This window comes from Schistocerca nitens, chromosome 10 (genome assembly GCF_023898315.1).
Source record: "Schistocerca nitens isolate TAMUIC-IGC-003100 chromosome 10, iqSchNite1.1, whole genome shotgun sequence".
Taxonomy (NCBI): Eukaryota; Metazoa; Arthropoda; class Insecta; order Orthoptera; family Acrididae; genus Schistocerca; species Schistocerca nitens.
Window position 1 is genome coordinate 130,143,850 of NC_064623.1, and position 18,655 is coordinate 130,162,504.

The window sequence follows — 18,655 nt, forward strand, 5'->3', positions numbered from 1 at the left end:
TGTTCGTGTCAACCCTTTTCATAACCCTATGAACAGCCGTTACACCCTGGTCAGACAGGTAGTGCTGAATTTCTTCGTCAGACAGTCCATCGAGGGAGCATGTATAAATGACTCCACGCGAGGAATTTAAGGTACGGTGCGGTTCCACCCGGACAGGGAAAGTGTGTAGTAGTGAGGTACGCAGCAATTGTTGGGCCTGGAGGGCACTGACTGTTTCTAACAACAGGGTGCCATTCTGTAATCTGGAACAAGACTTTACTGGACCTGCAATTGCGTCGACACCTTTCTGAATAATGAAATGGTTGACCGTGGAGAAGTCGTGACCTTCGTCAGACCGAGAAACAACAAGGAACTGTGGCAACGATGGAAGAACTGACTGTTGTTGAGACTCAGTGAACTTACGTTTGTGAGCAGACATAGTGGAAGGTGAGGAAACCATTGCGGAAGAATCCCCCATGATTACCGGCGTCTCCGATGGCGCGCTCCTCCCTTGTGGGGGCCCTCTCTGAGGGCACTCCCACCTTAGGTGATTGTTCACACCTCAGGTCACACCTCCCGACAAACGGACGGAGGGACCAATCGGCACTTTCGGAAGGTATCAGCTCGGGTAATCACCCCTCCCTGGGCCTGGCCGTTACCAGGGTGCACGTACGTGTCCTACCTGTCTACCCGGGGCGGGGAATTACGCATTACCCCGTCACCGGCTATGCATGGAAGTGCGTGGGTTGGCCTTCAGACACGCACAGGGAGGAAGAAAGAGAAAGGAAAGAAGAGAGGTCTCAAACGCCGCAGCGGAGAAAAGGGTAGAGAGAAGAGGTAAGGAAAAGAGAAGGACAAAGGAAGGATGAAGACTTACAAGGAAGGAAGGCGAAGAATGTAGTATAGTTACAAGCGTCTGTCTCCGGACGTAGGCACAAACCATAACCCCAGAGGAGGAGAAAGGGAAAGAAAGAGCCAGAGGTGAAGGGGGGGGGGGGGGGGGGGCGAAGATGGGGGATGGGGAAGGATGCGGAAAGGGAAGGTATGCAACCCAGAAAGGAAGGAAGGCCACATCAGCTCAGGGTCCCGTGCTCGCTACGCACGTATCCACAAAAGAGTTGTGGATCCCCTGGGGGGTAACCCATGTGTGGCCACTGCCCTCAATTACAGTGTACGCTGCTTGCGCCACCATTGTGGTAAGGTGAGGTTTCCTTTGACAATGAGTACTTATGTTATATCTCCCATACAGTTATTCAGTTCAAGACTGTTAAAAAGAGTGGACTTTTTCAGAACCTATTGCTTATTTCTATTTTTATTAGTCTGGCAGCATCTATGATAAGATCACTGACACTTTCTGGTTGCTGCATAAGCAATACTGTAGTAGTGTGTATGTTTTTTTTTTGGTGGGGTTTAAGGGCGCTCAACTACTGAGGTCATTAGCGTCCAGTCACAGTTGTTAGAGCACATGGAATCTAGTAAAACTCAAGGGGAGGGGGGGGGGGGGGGGGACACCAGAAAGTCCTTACAAAGATGCAGATAAAAGACGTAAAAAAGTTAGATGTCTTTGGACAAGCCAGTCAAAGTTATAAAACGCAGAACACGAGCAGCTGCTCGAGTGTCATCAGCTAAAATATCTGGTAAAGTAGATGGCAGGGACAGGACAACACGAGATTGACTAAAGTGGGGACACGACAATAAAACATGGCGCACTGTTAATGCTTGACCACAAGGGCACTGCAGGGCTGGGTCACCGGAGAGCAGGTAGCGGTGGCTAAACCGGCAATGCCCAATCCGCAACCTGGTCAGAAGGACCTCTTCTCGCCGAGATGGTCGGGAGGAGGATGTCCAAGCAGTTGGGAGCGGTTTTACTGCCCGGAGCTTGTTTCCTTGGAGGGATGACCAAGCATCCCACCACAACGACACAAGCCTCTTACAAACAACCCCACGAACGTCAGATGACGGGACACAATGGGAGGCTGGCCGAGGCAGTAGGACTGCAGCCTTGGCTGCAGCATCTGCAGCCTCATTCCCAGGCACTCCTACATGTCCGGGAACCCTCAGAAAGCTGACAGGAGAACCATTATCAGTGAAAGAATGGAGGGACTGCTGGATCCGTTGCACCAAGGGATGGACTGGATAGGGAGCTCCAAGGCTCTGAAGAGCACTGAGGGAATCAGAGCAGAGTACATACGATGAATGGCGGTGGCGGCAGGCATACTGAACGGCCTGATGGAGAGCAAAAAGCTCGGCCGTAAAGCTGGAACATTGGTCGAGGAGCCGGTATTTAAAGGTGGCGGCCCCGACGACAAAGGCACAGCTGACACCATCGTCAGTTTTGGAGCCATCGGTGTAAATAAAGGTGCGACCGGCAAGTCGAGCACGAAGTTCGACAAACCGTGAGCAATACACTGCAGCCGGAGTACCCTCCTTCGGGAGTGAGCTGAGGTCGAGATAAATATGAACCGGAGCCTGGATCCAAGGTGGTGTCGGGCTCTCACCCTCTCTGAAGGTGGTAGAAGGGCAAAATCCAATTGTCGACACAGGCGACGGAAGCAGACTCCAGGGGGCAGCAGGGCAGACACATACAACCTGTACTGACGGTCGAGAGAATCGGCGAAGAAGGACTGATAAGAGGGGTGGTCGAGCATTGACAACAGCCGGCAGGCATACCGACACAGCAGTACGTCGTGCCGGTAGGTCAATGGTAATTCGGCAGCTTCAGCATAAAGACTTTTGACGGGACTAGTGTAGAAGGCTCCGGTCGCAAGACGTAACCCCCGATGGTGGATGGAGTTGAGACGGCACAAGATGGATGGCCGAGCAGACAAGTAGACGAGGCTCCCATAATCCAGCTTTGGTCGGACTATGGACCAATACAAGCGAAGCAGGACAGTGCGATCCGCTCCCCAAGATGAACCACTAAGAACTCTGAGGACATTAAGGGAACGTGTACAACGGGCCGCCAAATAAGAGACATGCGGAGACCAACAAAGTTTCCTGTCCAATGTGAGCCCTAGAAACTTAGTTGTTTCCACAAATGGGAGAACAACGGGACCGAGATGTAAGGATGGCGGAAGGAACGCTTTATATCGCCAAAAGTTGATACAAACTGTCTCCTCTTCAGAGAACCGGAAGCCATTTGCCACGCTCCATAAGTGTAGGCTGTCTAGACAACGCTGAAGGCAGCGCTCCAGGAGGCATGTTCTCTGGGCACTGCAGTAGATCGCGAAGTCATCGACAAAGAGAGAGCCTGAGACATTAGGTGGAATGCAATCCATAATTGGATTGATCACGATGGCAAAAAGGGCTACGCTCAAGACTGAGCCCTGAGGCACACCGTTCTCCTGGAGGAAGACGTCTGACAATACGGAACCCACACGTACCCTAAACTTTCGATCCGTTAAAAAGGAATCGATAAAAAGGGGCATGCGACCGCGTAGGCCCCACCTGTGCATAGTGCGGAGGATCCCTCCTCTCCAACAGGTATCATAAGCCTTCTCCAAATCGAAGAACACGGCTACCGTTTGGCACCTTCGCAAAAAGTTGTTCATGATGAATGTCGACAAGGTCACAAGGTGGTCAACAGCGGAGCGGCGGCGACGAAAGCCGCATTGGACATTGGTAACTAGCCGTCGAGATTCAAGAATCCAGACTAACCGAGCATTAACCATGTGCTCCATCACCTTACAGACACAGCTTTTAAGAGAAATGGGGTGGTAACTAGAAGGAAGGTGTCTATCCTTCCCGGGTTTGGGTATAGGAACAACGACGGCATCATGCCAACGCATGGGGACCTGACCTTCGGTCCAGACGCGATTGTAGGTACGAAGAAGGAAGCTTTTGCCCGCCGGAGAAAGGTGTGCCAGCATCTGAATGTGAATGGCATCTGGCCCCGGAGCAGAGGACCAGGACAGTGCAAGCGCACGTTCGAGTTCCCGCATAGTAAAGGGGGCATTATAAGTTTCCAAATTCAGCGAGTGGAAGGAAGGTCGCCGAGCCTCTTCTGCCTCTTTCCTGGGAAGGAAGGCAGGGTGGTAATGGGCGGAGCTTGAAACCTCCGCGAAAAACCGGCCGAAGGCGTTGGAGACAGCCACAGGATCAACAAGGACCTCATTACCAGAGGTCAGGCCAGGTACTGAGGAGTGGGCCTTAATGCCCGACAGCCGGCGCAGGCCACCCCAAACGACAGAAGAGGGAGTAAAACTGTTAAAGGAGCTGGTGAAAGAGGCCCAACACGATTTTTTGCTGTCTTTGATGACTCTACGGCATTGCGCTCGGAGTCGTTTGTAACCAATACAATTCGCCAATGTAGGATGGCAGCGAAAGGTGCGTAAAGCACGTCGTCGAGCACGGATAGCATCTCTACAAGCCTCATTCCACCAGGGGACGGAAACGCGACGTGAAGAAGAGGCTGTACGAGGAATGGAACGTTCGGCAGCATTGATGATAACAGCCGTGAAGTATTCGACCTGACTGTCACAACTGAGAAAATCATGGTCCGGAAAGGTCGCCAGGGAGGAGTAAAGTCCCTAGTCAGCTTTCGGTATGTTCCAGCTCTAAGGACGTGGGGATGGGATGTGGTGCAGGAGACGAACGACACAGGGGAAATGGTCGCTCGAATAGGTGTCAGAAAGGACATACCACTCGAACCGACGGGCAAGAGTGGTACAACAGATTGAGAGGTCCAAGTGGGAGTAGGTATGAGTAGAGTCCGAGAGGAAAGTCGGGGTGCCAGTATTGAGGCAGACAAGATTGAGATGGTTGAAGACATCCGCCAAGAGTGAGCCTCTTTGACAAGATGCAGGAGAGCCCCAAAGGGGATGATGGGCATTGAAGTCGCCAAACAATAAAAACGGCGGAGGAAGCTGAACAATCAGGTGCATCATGTCAGCCCGATTAACTGCGGATAACGATGGAGCGTAGATGGTACAAACTGAAAAAGTAAAAGCAGAAAGGGTAATACGGACAGCTATTGCTTGGAGTGGGTTGGTCAATGGGATGGGATGGTAATAGACATCTTCCCGAACGAGCAACATGACCCCACCATGAGCTGGGATACCGTCCACAGGGGTGAGGTCATACCGCTCCGAGGTATAGTGGGTAAAGGCAATACGGTCAGTTGGGCGCAACTTGGTTTCCTGGAGACCAAGGACGAGTGGACTGTGCAGGCGGAGAAGCAGTTTTAATTCCTCCCGATTAGATCGAATACCTCTTATGTTCCAATGTAACAAGGCCATCCCTAGTCAAAAAAGAGGGGGAACGAGACGGGGGAAGAGCTGGTCACCTCGAAGGCCGCGGAGGGCCAGGTTGAGAGGGAACAACGCTACAACCGGCGGGAGGCGGATCCTGTTCCATCGAGTCGTCACCAGCTGCGGCTGCTGTCCTGGGTTCTGTAGGAGGGGCAGCATCATTTGCCGACGAGAGGCCAGCTGAGTGCCTGGCAGCAGCGACTCACGGATGGAGCGTCAGACGAAACGCACTGGGGTGGAGAGGGGGATAGAGACTTCTTGGAGGCCTTCTTGGAAGTCCAGGGAGGCACAGGGATGGTGGGCTGGACCCAAAGAAGGTCCTCACCCGCGGGGTCTGTTTTGGAACGCTGGACCTCAGAAGCTGGGGTCCAGAACATTTCCCCGATGGACGCCTGAGAAGAGGATCGCTTCTCAGGCGGAGGGGGGAGGGGGGGGAGGAAGGGTAGCCCCTGGGGCAGAGGGGGCGGGGGCCGCGGGGGAGGAGGATTTGGAAGGGAGGGATTTGGGAGGCGGAGGCATAGACCCCGGATGGGGGGAGGAGGTGGAGGGGGGACAGGATAGGGGTGAGGATACTGCGGAAGGAGTGGAAAGGGGTGAGGATACTGTGGAAGGAGTGGACACGACTGAGGCAAACTAAGTGGTCAACGGCACGGGATGGAGGCGGTCATACTTCTTCCTGGCCTCAGAATAAGAGAGACGATCCAAAGTTTTGAGTTCTTGAATCTTCTTCTCCTTCTGATACGCGGGCAGTCTAAGGATCTAGGCGAGTGGATGCCAGGACAATTAACGCACCGAGGTGGTGGGGTGCATGTATGTTCCTCACGAAGAGGACGTCCACAATCGCCACAAAGGGGCTCAGCCTCACACCGTGACGACATGTGCCCAAAGCGCAAACACCGAAAACAGCGCATAGGAGGCGGGACGTAAGGTCGCACGTCGCACCCGTAGCACATCACCTTTACCTTCTCCGGGAGAACGTCCCCCTCGAAGGCGAGGATAAAGGGCCCCTGTGTCGATGCGACGGTCTTTGAGGCCGCGCTGGACTTGCCGGACAAAATGCACGCCTCGGCGCTCCAGGTTGGCCCTGAGCTCCTCATCAGATTGCAGCAGGAGGTCCCGATGAAAAATAACCCCCTGCGTCCTATTCAGTGCCAGGTGCGGGACAATGGACACTGGGATGTCCCCTAGTCGGTCGCATGCCTGGAGCGCCGCCGACTGTGTGGCTGAGGTGGTCTTTATAAGAACGGACCCCGAACGCATTTTACTAAGAGCCTCGATTTCCCCGAAGATGTCCTCGATGTGCTGAACAAAGAACATGGGCTTGGAGGTGGCGAACGTCCCCCCATCGGTTCGAGAACAGACCAAATAGCGGGGGAAGTACTTCGCCCCAAGCTGGCGGGCCTGTCCTTCCTCCCAGGGAGTGGCCAAAGGGGAAAGGGCAGGAGAACCAGAACCAGAGACAGTACCTTTCTTTTTATAAGACTCAGCCGCAGAGCGACCTGATACATGTTGACGTTTCATCTGTGAAACGTCCGCCCCGATACCACCCACTCCGACCAGGGGCTCTCCGCACGGGCGCCATCCATCCTCAGCAAGGGCCACCTGGCAGGATACCCGTCGCTGGGAGTCCTGATGCCCCAAGGAGACGGGCATCTACTCCTTGGCCGACATGGGGAGGGTGCAGCACAGGGATCGGCAGTACGATCCCTGTGTTGTCAGGGGGCTACAACCTAGAGGGTAAATGACGACCCCACCACAACGGGCTGGCTACCGTGCTGGAGTTCGGATGCCATGGAAAGTCCATCATGATCGTAGGTGCAGATGGGGACGCACTATGGGCGTAACTTGTACAACCCATCAGGCGTTTAGGCCCAATTTGAGGAATAGTGGGTATGGTTACAACGCCGTTACAACGCTGAGTGCCAAGGTCTTAGTGCACTGAGGACCAGTGGTACTCCACGTAAGGCGTCCTTCCCCAAAAGGCTCGTACTTCTGTAGAATTTTGAAAAATGGAGGTTAAACCCCAAGGGGGACCATCACATGGAAGGCCAAAACGGTTGAACCTCCTCTTAGTCGCCTCTTACGACAGGCAGGAATACCTCGGGCCTATTCTTACCACGGACCCGCAGGGGGTGTAGTAGTGTGTGTAGGCCAAAATACTTTATTGCATTTTGTGTTCCAGTGGATCAAAGCCTGCTGTCATCTGCCAACACTGGGCACTTCCTTGGTAAATGTTGTGTATTTTGTTCTTTCCCAACTTCTTTCACATGGCACACCAGATTTTGGGAATGGTTGAATAGGCAGCAGAATCCGATTTTATGAAGAAATAGAAGCAGATCTGGATGTAAATGAGCATTACCATACAGCTGTTTGAACAACAGTAAGCATCACTGGAGAGGAAACTCAAGATATGTTGGGAAATGTAAAAATAAAATACATTCTTCAGTTGTACCTAATGAAATTCTTGTATATGTTGTGTTGTCGATCTTTACTGGCTACCAAATTATGCAGTGAAAGATTCTTTGATTCATAATAGGTATCTTTAACTGAAACCTGAATTACATTTCAATACGGGAAACACCCTATAAAGCAATTTATCAGACTCACATCCACACACTTTGGGTGTAAACTAAGTGCATTACATCATCTTACTATACAGGGTGAGTCACCTAACATTACCGCTGGATAAATTTCGTAAACCACATCAAATACTGACAAATCGATTCCACAGACTGAAAATGAGGAGAGGGGCTAGTGTAACTGGTTAATACAAACCATAAACAATGCACGGAAGTATGTTTTTTAACACAAACCTACTTTTTTTAAATGTAACCCCGTTAGTTTTGCAAGCACTTCTGAACATATAAACAAATACATAATCAGTGCCATTTGTTGCATTGTAAAATGTTTATTACATCCGGAGATATTGTAACCTAAAGTTGACGCTTGAGTACCACTCCTCCGCTGTTCGATCGTGTATCTGAGAGCACTGAATTACGTAGGGATCCAAAGCGAACGGTGATGGACCTTGGGTACAGAAGACTGAAACAGCACATTATGTCCACATGCTAGCACCTTTTTATTGGTCTTTTTCACTGGCGCACATGTACATGTACATGTACGTGTACGTGTACGTGAAGAGTTTGACAGAGCACTGAAAGACCTGAGTCGAAACAAGGCCCCCGGAGTAGACAACATTCCATTGGAACCACTGACGGCCTTGGGAGAGCCAGTCCTGACAAAACTCTACCATCTGGTGAGCAAGATGTATGAAACAGGCGAAATACCCTCAGACTTCAAGAAGAATATAATAATTCCAATCCCAAAGAAAGCAGGTGTTGACAGATGTGAAAATTACCGAACAATCAGTTTAATAAGCCACAGCTGCAAAATACTAACACGAATTCATTACAGACGAATGGAAAAACTAGTAGAAGCCGACCTCGGGGAAGATCAGTTTGGATTCCGTAGAAATACTGGAACACGTGAGGCAATACTGACCTTACGACTTATCTTAGAAGAAAGATTAAGGAAAGGCAAACCTACGTTTCTAGCATTTGTAGACTTAGAGAAAGCTTTTGACAATGTTGACTGGAATACTCTCTTTGAAATTCTAAAGGTGGCAGGGGTAAAATACAGGGAGCGAAAGGCTATTTACAATTTGTACAGAAACCAGATGGCAGTTATAAGAGTCGAGGGACATGAAAGGGAAGCAGTGGTTGGGAAGGGAGTAAGACAGGGTTGTAGCCTCTCCCCGATGTTATTCAATCTGTATATTGAGCAAGCAGTAAAGGAAACAAAAGAAAAGTTCGGAGTAGGTATTAAAATCCATGGAGAAGAAATAAAAACTTTGAGGTTCGCCGATGACATTGTAATTCTGTCAGAGACAGCAAAGGACTTGGAAGAGCAGTTGAACAGAATGGACAGTGTCTTGAAAGGAGGGTATAAGATGATCATCAACAAAAGCAAAACAAGGATAATGGAATGTAGTCGAATTAAGTCGGGTGATGCTGAGGGAATTAGATTAGGAAATGAGACACTTAAAGTAGTAAAGGAGTTTTGCTACTTGGGGAGCAAAATAACTGATGATGGTCGAAGTAGAGACGATATTAAATGTAGACGCAATGGCAAGGAAAGCGTTTCTGAAGAAGAGAAATTTGTTAACATCGAGTATTGATTTAAGTGTCAGGAAGTCGTTTCTGAAAGTATTTGTAGCCACGTATGGAAGTGAAACTTGGACGATAACTAGTTTGGACAAGAAGAGAATAGAAGCTTTCGAAATGTGGTGCTACAGAAGAATGCTGAAGATTAGATGGGTAGATCACATAACTAATGAGGAGGTATTGAATAGAATTGGGGAGAAGAGGAGTTTGTGGCACAACTTGACTAGAAGAAGGGATCGGTTGGTAGGACATGTTCTCAGACATCGAGGGATCACCAATTTAGCGTTGGAGGGCAGCGTGGAGGGTAAAAATCGTAGAGGGAGACCAAGAGATGCATACACTAAGCAGATTCAGAAGGATGTAGGTTGCAGTAGGTACTGGGAGATGAAGAAGCTTGCACAGGATAGAGTAGCATGGAGAGCTGCATCAAACCAGTCTCAGGACTGAAGACAACAACAACAACAACAACAAACAACAACAACATGTACATTACCATGAGGGGTGAGGTACACGTACACATGTGGTTTCCGTTTTCAATTACGGAGTGGAATAGAGTGTGTCCCGACATGTCAGACCAATAGATGTTCAATGTGGTGGCCATCATTTCCTGCACACAATTGCAATCTCTGGCATAATGAATGTCATACACGCCGCAGTACATCTGGTGTAATGTCGCCGCAGGCTGCGACAATACGTTGATTCATATCCTCTGGGGTTGTAGGCACATCACGGTACACATTCTCCTTTAATGTACCCCACAGAAATAAGTCCACAGGTGTAAGATCAGGAGAACGGGCTGGCCAATTTATGCGTCCTCCATGTCCTATGAAATGCACATCGAACATCCTGTCAAGGGTCAGACTAGTGTTAATTGCGAAATGTGCAGGTGCACCATCATGCTGATACCACATACGTCAACGCGTTTCCAGTGGGACATTTTCGAGCAACGTTGGCAGATCATTCTGTAGAAATGCAATGTATGTTGCAGCTGTTTGGGCCCCTGCAATGAAGTGAGGACCAATGAGGTGGTCGCCAACGATTCTGCACCATACATTTACAGTCTACGGTCGCTGTCGCTCTACCTGTCTGAGCCAGCGAGGATTGTCCATGGACCAGTAATGCATGTTCCGTAGATTCACTGCCCCGTGGTTTGTGAAACCCGCTTCATCGGTAAACAGCTAGAACAGCAACACAAAATCTGTTAATGCCCATTGACAGAACTGCACTCAATGATTAAAGTCATCACCATGTAATTGCTGATGTAGCGACACATGAAACGGGTGAAAGCGGTGACGATGCAGTATGCGCATGGCACTACTTTGACTCAGTCCTCTGGCTCTCGCAATGTCCCGTGTACTCTTGTGTGGGTTCATGGCAACTGCAGCTAACACACCAACTGTGCCCACTTCTCCTGTGACAGGCCTGTTACGGACCTGTTTGCATGCTACGACCACACCTGTTGCACACAGTTGGCGGTAGATGTTTCGCAAAGTGCGGCACGTTGGATGCTCTCTGTCCGGGTACCGTTCTGCATACACCCTGCAGGCTTTAGCTGCATTTCGTCGACACTCGCCATAGATGAGTATTATCTCCACTTTTTCAGAGTTAGAATACACCATGGTCACAATTCCTACAACACTACACTATCACAGACGCCTGTTAACACGATGTACTACAGTTGGTCTGAGTGCGGAGACGAATGCAGAAAAACAATAGCAGCAAGCGCTACATGCGGACACTGCGACAGCTAGACCATACCACAACAGTGCACTACAGCCACACTCGTAAACATGGTCGTCATCGTAAACATGTCCCTGCAGATGCTGCTCGCCGACCGTGGCCCGTGTTTGTTACAACAAGCAACTGAACGTCAGAGGTTTCAAGTGTCAACTTTAGGTTACAATACCTCCGGATGTAATTAACATTTTACAATGCAGCAAACGGCACTGTTTACGTATTTGTTTATATGTTCAGATGTGCTAACAAAACTAATGTGGTTCCATTTAAAAAGAACATAGAATTGTGTTGAAAAAACATACTTCCGTGCATTTTTGTATGGTTTCTATTAAACAATTACACTAGCCCCTCTCCTCACGTTCGGTCTGTGGAATCTGTTTGTCAATATTTGATGTGGTTTACGAAATATATCCAGCGGTAACGTTAGGTGACTCACCCTGTATACTGGGAAGAACCGGAATGATGACAATGAGGATCTACCACTGAGTTCCAAAGTACGTTTGGACACATTGTCCGTTGTCACTAATTATTAGTCATGACTTTATCCAACAGTAGGGACTAGGTTTCCGTGCATGTGCAACCATAAGAGAAAGTAGAACAATAATGTCAACCTTATCACCAGATAAGGTAATGAAAAAGAAAGGTGGGGAGGGGTGGTTTTGATTCAAATTTGATAGAGAGAACAAAATCTGTCACAAAATGGAATGATAAGGATTATGTTGTATTAGCAACTAATTTTGACACTGTACCCCCACGGTCAAAGTCTAACATTGGAATTCATCCCAGAAACAAAAGCTCAGTATTCCACAACATGCACTGAACACACAAGAATACCATGGAGGTGCCATTCTTCATTGATGTCTAAAAGAGAAATATACAATCGCAATACACGTTTAATAGCAATACTAGTTCCTTTTTGTTTTTACAGCAATTGTAGATATGACGGTTACAAATGCACAACTGACTTCCCAAATGAAAATGGTCCAAATTTTTTTCTTTTATGCCCTAAGTAAATTAAATTTATTCATTTCCATAAATTGAGTCAATAGGATACTGTTTTCCAGAAATTAAGAATACATGTCAATTAATAATAAATTGAATGCTAATGGGTTAATACCATTTATTGTTTAATTGTCCTTTAGGAAGTTTCTACTGTTTTTGTGGATGATAACTGGTGTTATCCATAATAACACAATTCTCTTATGAACCACATAAATTTCGAAACCCATGTTCCTATACATCACTGTTCCCTTCATGATAACTGGATTTCCAGGATGCAAGTATTAGCCTGCAGTGATATTCAGATTACCCCACTGAAGTTTTCTTTGCCAGACAGTGCTTTCATCCTGCCATTACCTTCTGAATCCTGTCGAATGTGTTTTATGGCATCACCTTTTTGATTGAGTTAAGTGAAGATCTCCCTTCACGTTTTGTCTTTTCTGAAAACTAGCTGTAGCTACTATAACACCAGAATCTCTCAATCAAAACCAGCCTTTCTAGCCTTGCACTTTCTGTACCAGCGTTCCTGTACTGAAACATGTGCCACCTTTTCACTCACAAAACAAGCAATATTCATAAAATTCCAACCAGCACAATGAACCACGTACTGCTGGAAATTGTCCAAATAAGTGATAGTTCTTCATTAGTATCTTTCCGAAAACAGAAACCACTTACTGACCACAGCATTCCATTGCCTGTACTTCTGCAAAGCTTCTCAGTACAATTTGTAGTGGAACACCACATGCTTTGGGTGACTCAGTCTGTTGTTCCAACACTATTTCACCCCTTCTGTCATTATCTTTAAGCCTGTGAAAAAATTCATATCCCTCATATGTGACTACCTCTCAAACGAAATAGCAATAATAACCAACGCAAATCACTGCTCTCTTTGCAGACACTTCCACACAATAATGACACAAGGAAATTCTGGTTACTGTGTAGCACTAAAATTGCAAAATTATGCCAGAAACAGCACAAATTAGGCACAGTATTGTCACATGAATACTCTGAAGGACAGGTGTGGGTTCGAATGTCATTACTTCATCCAATGTTACCCAAACAGCACTTGTAGCAGAAATAATACTGTGCCAATACTGTGAGCTTAGAATCACAGTCAAGTCAGGCTACCCCAAAGTCTCCCCCCTGTTTTTTAGAACCTAAGGGAAGATGAGGGGGTGAGAGAACTGACCTACACCACACCACCCAAGTGGCACCCTAGCTGATACCTAGTACATCAACAAATGCCAACAAAAGCGAATAAAAACCATTTTAAATTCATTTAAACATGGGCGTACCATACATCATAAATATCGGGTCATCAGTATGCCTAATTGTATGCTCAGTTTTGAAAACTACCATAGAGAAACATCAGAAAGGATTTTTACACTTAAACAACAAATGTATACCAACATTACATGAGCATGTAAAACAAACAGGTAAGTAGCTTTGTACAGCCAAGTTCAATAGTTTTCAGTGCATTTCACACATGGCAAATGCACCAATTACAAATCCTCTTCTGAAAGACAGTCCCATCTACTGGAATATCCAACATCAAACCTACCACAAGATTATAAAAATGTAAACCCTTATGCACACTGGTACTACACAAAGCTACAATTTTCTAAATATACCCTAACAGACTAATCACAAAGATAATTCTGTTACATTCGTTGTACCAATCTTCATTTTTGCATACCACTGATGAAAGTAAATTATCCGTAGCTATAGCTAAAATCTGTGTCTTTGACAAGAGAAGCTAGTGTTGAATGTTTCCTGCCTTTTTATCAAGACACCCTAACCAGCACTTGATGACATTTCTCTTAATGTAATATTGTTGTTACATAGCTTAGGTAGACCACTAGGAGACGCCAACTTCTCAGAATCCAGTGCAAGTAGAATACAGTGAACAATGCCTTCCTCACAGTACAGCACTTTTGTGAAGTACCAGAATACCAGGAGGTCGTAAGTGGCAATTTAACAGTGGGACAATGAAGCACTTGTTTTGGAAGTGAAGAATTCTGACTGTATACTCCGCAGCTAAGAGCTCAGTTTCACAAGTGACTGAACAATACACAAAAAGTAAAAAATCGCCTCCATGAGTAGAAACAGGTTTTCTTATCTAAGTATACATGTCACTCACTGTAGCCATAGCAAAAAACTTACCCATAAATCAAAGCTTTTCTTATTTCTCAATTTTAGTGTTTCATTAATAGTTATCTCATAATGAAAATAACTTTATATTGCCACATAATATAATTAGCACTGCCAATCAGGCAAACATGAAACAAAGCAACAGAAATAAGCTTAATAAACCAGTCTATTACACAAACCATACCTGACTTCCACCAAGCCCTCAGCAGTACATCCTGGACGTACTGCTTGCAGCCTGCTCTGCAGAATAGATGACCTAGTCTGCACTCTGCAAAAACAATGTTAACTGTCAAAGCAGGTTTTTTCAGTGCAGCAATGGAAAGAGAAATTTTGAAGTAAAAACCGGCAACTCAGTTTAAGGATATCCCAGTTTAAGAAGAGGTACCATGCAGCTGCGGTTCTCAAGATTTAGTGAGCAAGTGAGCAATTAAAAAAAAGAACGAACAAGACTTTAGAAATTACAGTGAAATTTGCCTCTTCAAACTTACAAATGTTAATACATAGAGGAGTTATGACTGCAATTATCACTAAATTTAACTATGACAGCAGGATTGTCAGGAAAAAGTTTACATCCTGACAAGTTACATGCATTAAACTGAAGTGTCACACATATACATGAAAGTTCTGCTGGCAAGTCAGAAATAGTTCATTGCATATTAAAGCTTTATTCAATTTTCTACAGCACTACATTAGCTATGGGAGGGTAGCTCTAATGAAGTGTAAAAAATACAAGGAAAATTTTCTAAAGTTTGGGTGGACCCTGCAGATTCGAGGCACGGCACTGCAGGCGTAAGCAGCATCAAGTCTTTTCCCCCCACGGTAAGTTGCCTTCCCAGCACTCAAAATGCTCAAAACGATAGTATGGTATGTACCTTACACGACAAATCACTTAATATCCACAATACAATTGAAATTATCACAAATCCAAGACCAACACTACCAACATGCAGCTTCATTGATTTTTCCCTATCAGTGGATTCCCTTTACTCTTGTAACTGCACTTACCGTCATCCACGTAACTGCCTTGTTGCAAGTGCAGCTTATGCCCTTGGATCATTGCCAGTGTCACTGTTTATGAACTATTCAACAGCTCCACCATGTTTTATTCGTACATGAACATTAAACGAGACAGCAGACAATCTGAACATTTTACATACAGAATGTATATTAGTAGTTCATGGAGTCGCAGAAATCTGTACGCCAAAATCTACAGACCAACTGCACTTCACTTCAGGCGTATACATGAACAATATGTGGTATTATGGAAAATTAAATTCCTGATGGTTAAATTTCACTAGACCACGTTCGGATGAAAAAGAAAAATTTTGTCTTCTGTCAAGGAACAATCCTTCCCCCAAAATTTATTTTCAAGCAAACCTGGGCACATAAAGTATGATTTAAGCTCAAGGTAAATGCTTAAACCTGACATAATTAAGCCATGGGATGGGTCGACAGAAGCGTCCGATCCCACGCGTCGGCTTTGACCCGTGAGGTAAGGGAGTAGTCGTATGTGACGTCATGACGGCGCCGAGTTTGGTTTGAGTGTGTGTGTCTCCAGTTGTGTTTTATTTTATTTACTTTTCTGATCTGTTCGTTCTATCTCGTGAGATTTCTTTAAAATTTAAAAACACTTATTACTTATTTTAATTATCTGTTTCCTCCAATTTCTGTTTTAGTTTATTATATTTATCTTTCTGATCTGTTTGTTCTATCCCGTGAGATTTTTTAAAAAAAAAAGACAAAGAACACTAATCAGCTACTGAAGCATCTTTATCTTCTATGGGTTGCAGGGGTTACGACCCCTGGGTGGGTATTCATGCATGGCTGTCTTCACTTACACGTTGTAGCTACGCAAGGCGTCTAAATTTGTTTATATTTAGTTAGCCCCCTACCCAGAACACCCCATTTCCAGCGCTTGTCCTGTTAGTGTCAGGCTTCTTGTGGAAAGTGTGTGTGTTTTTGTTTCCACCATATTTGTGACGTCATGGGTCAAAGCAGACGGGCGGGATCGGACGCTTACGTATTTCCCATGGGATATAGCAAAATTAATTATTTTTATGCGTCAAATGGATTGGAGAACACTTTTCAAAGCTCCCGATTCATACACAACACGAACAACTCATGGTAAAATACTGGGATCAACTGAGAAGCAGGAATACAGTTTTCCATCATGGGCAGAATCTATGAATGCACTATCCACAATATTAATGCTTTGGTTTTGCATTTTATTCACATAGTCAATGCAGATTGTGAATTAGTGCATCAGATCCAGAATGTACATTGATATCTATATGAAAAACACTAATATTCTGCTTTAACAATAGTCACACTCAGATTCACTACACTGAGGATCAACAGCACAAGCAATACTGCGTTAATATACTACAGAAACACAGAAAACAGTAACTAACAGATGGAGAATGGAACCAGACAAATATAAATTCACTATTTCATAGCAGAAAGCCACTCCCAAAGCACAAATAGGACACTGTACCTTCATTCTCCGTACATACCACAAGTGGCTCCATTTGAGCTGACAGACAAACACAGATTTGGGTTGGCTTGGTGGCAGAGTAATTTAGATTCTGATACAGAGTGTAAAAATCTGAAACGAAAAAATTCTATTACCTCTTAAGAGGTAACAGTTCCTATGTACATTACACTAAAATAATATTCCACTATTAACATCCAGTAACTTATTGTTCTCGAGACACAAATTGTCTTAACACAGTAATTTCCCATTTTGGTAGCTGCAGCATCTTGATGTCAGCCTGTTTCATCGAATGTTTCAGCACAATATTCTGGGGCAAGAGTTAACATCTCACATGCTAGGTTGTACCAAGCGCATAAGAAAAACATTCTTGCTAAAGGCTGATTTAAGGAAGTACTGCCCAATACCACTTTACAGTATGAAAAGATATATACCTTATCAGTACAATAAAAAAAATTGTGATGTTCAAATACTACACACTATGAAATATTCCTATCAACTGTCTGTAGCAAACAAAAATACTGCTGAATATCCTACTGTTCCTATACACTACTCATCAGACTCCTAGCATCTTAATATTACAGTTATATATGCACCAGTAATGACAGAAGTTGTGACTCATTCCATATACAAGCCTGTCGCTTACACAAATGACACTACAAATAAATATCATTACAGGTAATATCATTAATTCCATAGTTTGGATCGGGAATATCAACTCAAGCAACCTCCTGACATAGCCAAGACCTCAGACTAGGTGACATTATTGTCACTACTAAAAGAGGAAAAGGAGCAAAATAGGCCAACTGATAATTCATCCAACCTAATCTAGAACTCTGGTTTCAGTACACTGTGTCACAACAACATCCTCAAAAACAAAAATGGTAAAGAATGCTTTCACTGGTGGTAGGAGAGCAGCGTAATGATGACAAATGTAGCAAACATCTCAAATCTATGAGCTTCTATCAAACATCACGAACAACAGACACTCCCCCCTCCCCTTTCCACAAGATTTAAATGATATTGTAAACACAAACAAAATACATCTGGAGATCTATAACAAACTACAGATACTTTGTAGGAGCCTACATAAGACACTTCGAAGGCTATACCATTGAACCACGTCATTTACTAGATAAGCAAAGACAGTTAAGTGGACTGTTCTGCTTCTGCATGTTGACGTCACATGCCACATTATATCACACATCAAATCAGGGGTCCCGACTGTTGGTTGGACTCAAGAACAGGCAACTGTATTTGCTACACGTTTGAAGCGAAACCTAAGGTAATCATAAAGGATTACTTAAACAATTAACTTAAAACCCTTATAGAATATATAGGGTAAGCATACTGTACCGCACAAATATCTCCAGCCATTCTGGTAGATTACAGCATGGACAGTCATTGCCTGGAGAAAAAGAAAAAAAGAACATTAATTTTCTGTGAGACTTCGAACAATCTGTTTTAAATAATAAATCTTACTTCATTTTGCAAAATTCCAAGAGAGCAAAAACTGTATCAGTTATAACATGTCCGTAAGTATGTGGCAATTAACAGCTATAGCCATATATTTTTACATTAAATCTAGTAACACTACATAGAGCAGTTTTTTCTGATTTGTTCCGAAATTCTTTCAAAGGAATAATTGCGTTCATTTTACTGCACATCATATGTATTTGGTTTCATTTTTTCCTCCATGGATTATAAACGATAATATTTTCAAATTTTTCCTGGCTAACGTGAACTTTGTGAAAGTTCTCTGTATGGTTACAGCAGAAAACTGAAGAAAGCTATAGTATATGGAACAAAATACCTCCTCTTTGGAAAATCCTCAACCGATTATACTGTATGAAATTCTATCTCGTATGAAGAAAAGATAGAGTGGC

General features: G+C 45.0%; 1 protein-coding gene across 1 annotated transcript in view; it reads right to left on the reverse strand.

Moving 5' to 3' along the window:
- LOC126210540 (uncharacterized) overlaps positions 1-16,816 on the reverse strand; it is a 199,876-nt gene extending 183,060 nt beyond the window's left edge. Inside the window, exon 1 of the transcript XR_007540695.1 lies at positions 16,792-16,816. The gene's annotated coding sequence lies outside the window, so the exon portion shown is untranslated. The remainder of the gene's footprint in view (positions 1-16,791) is intronic.
- Between the last annotated feature and the right edge of the window lie 1,839 nt (positions 16,817-18,655).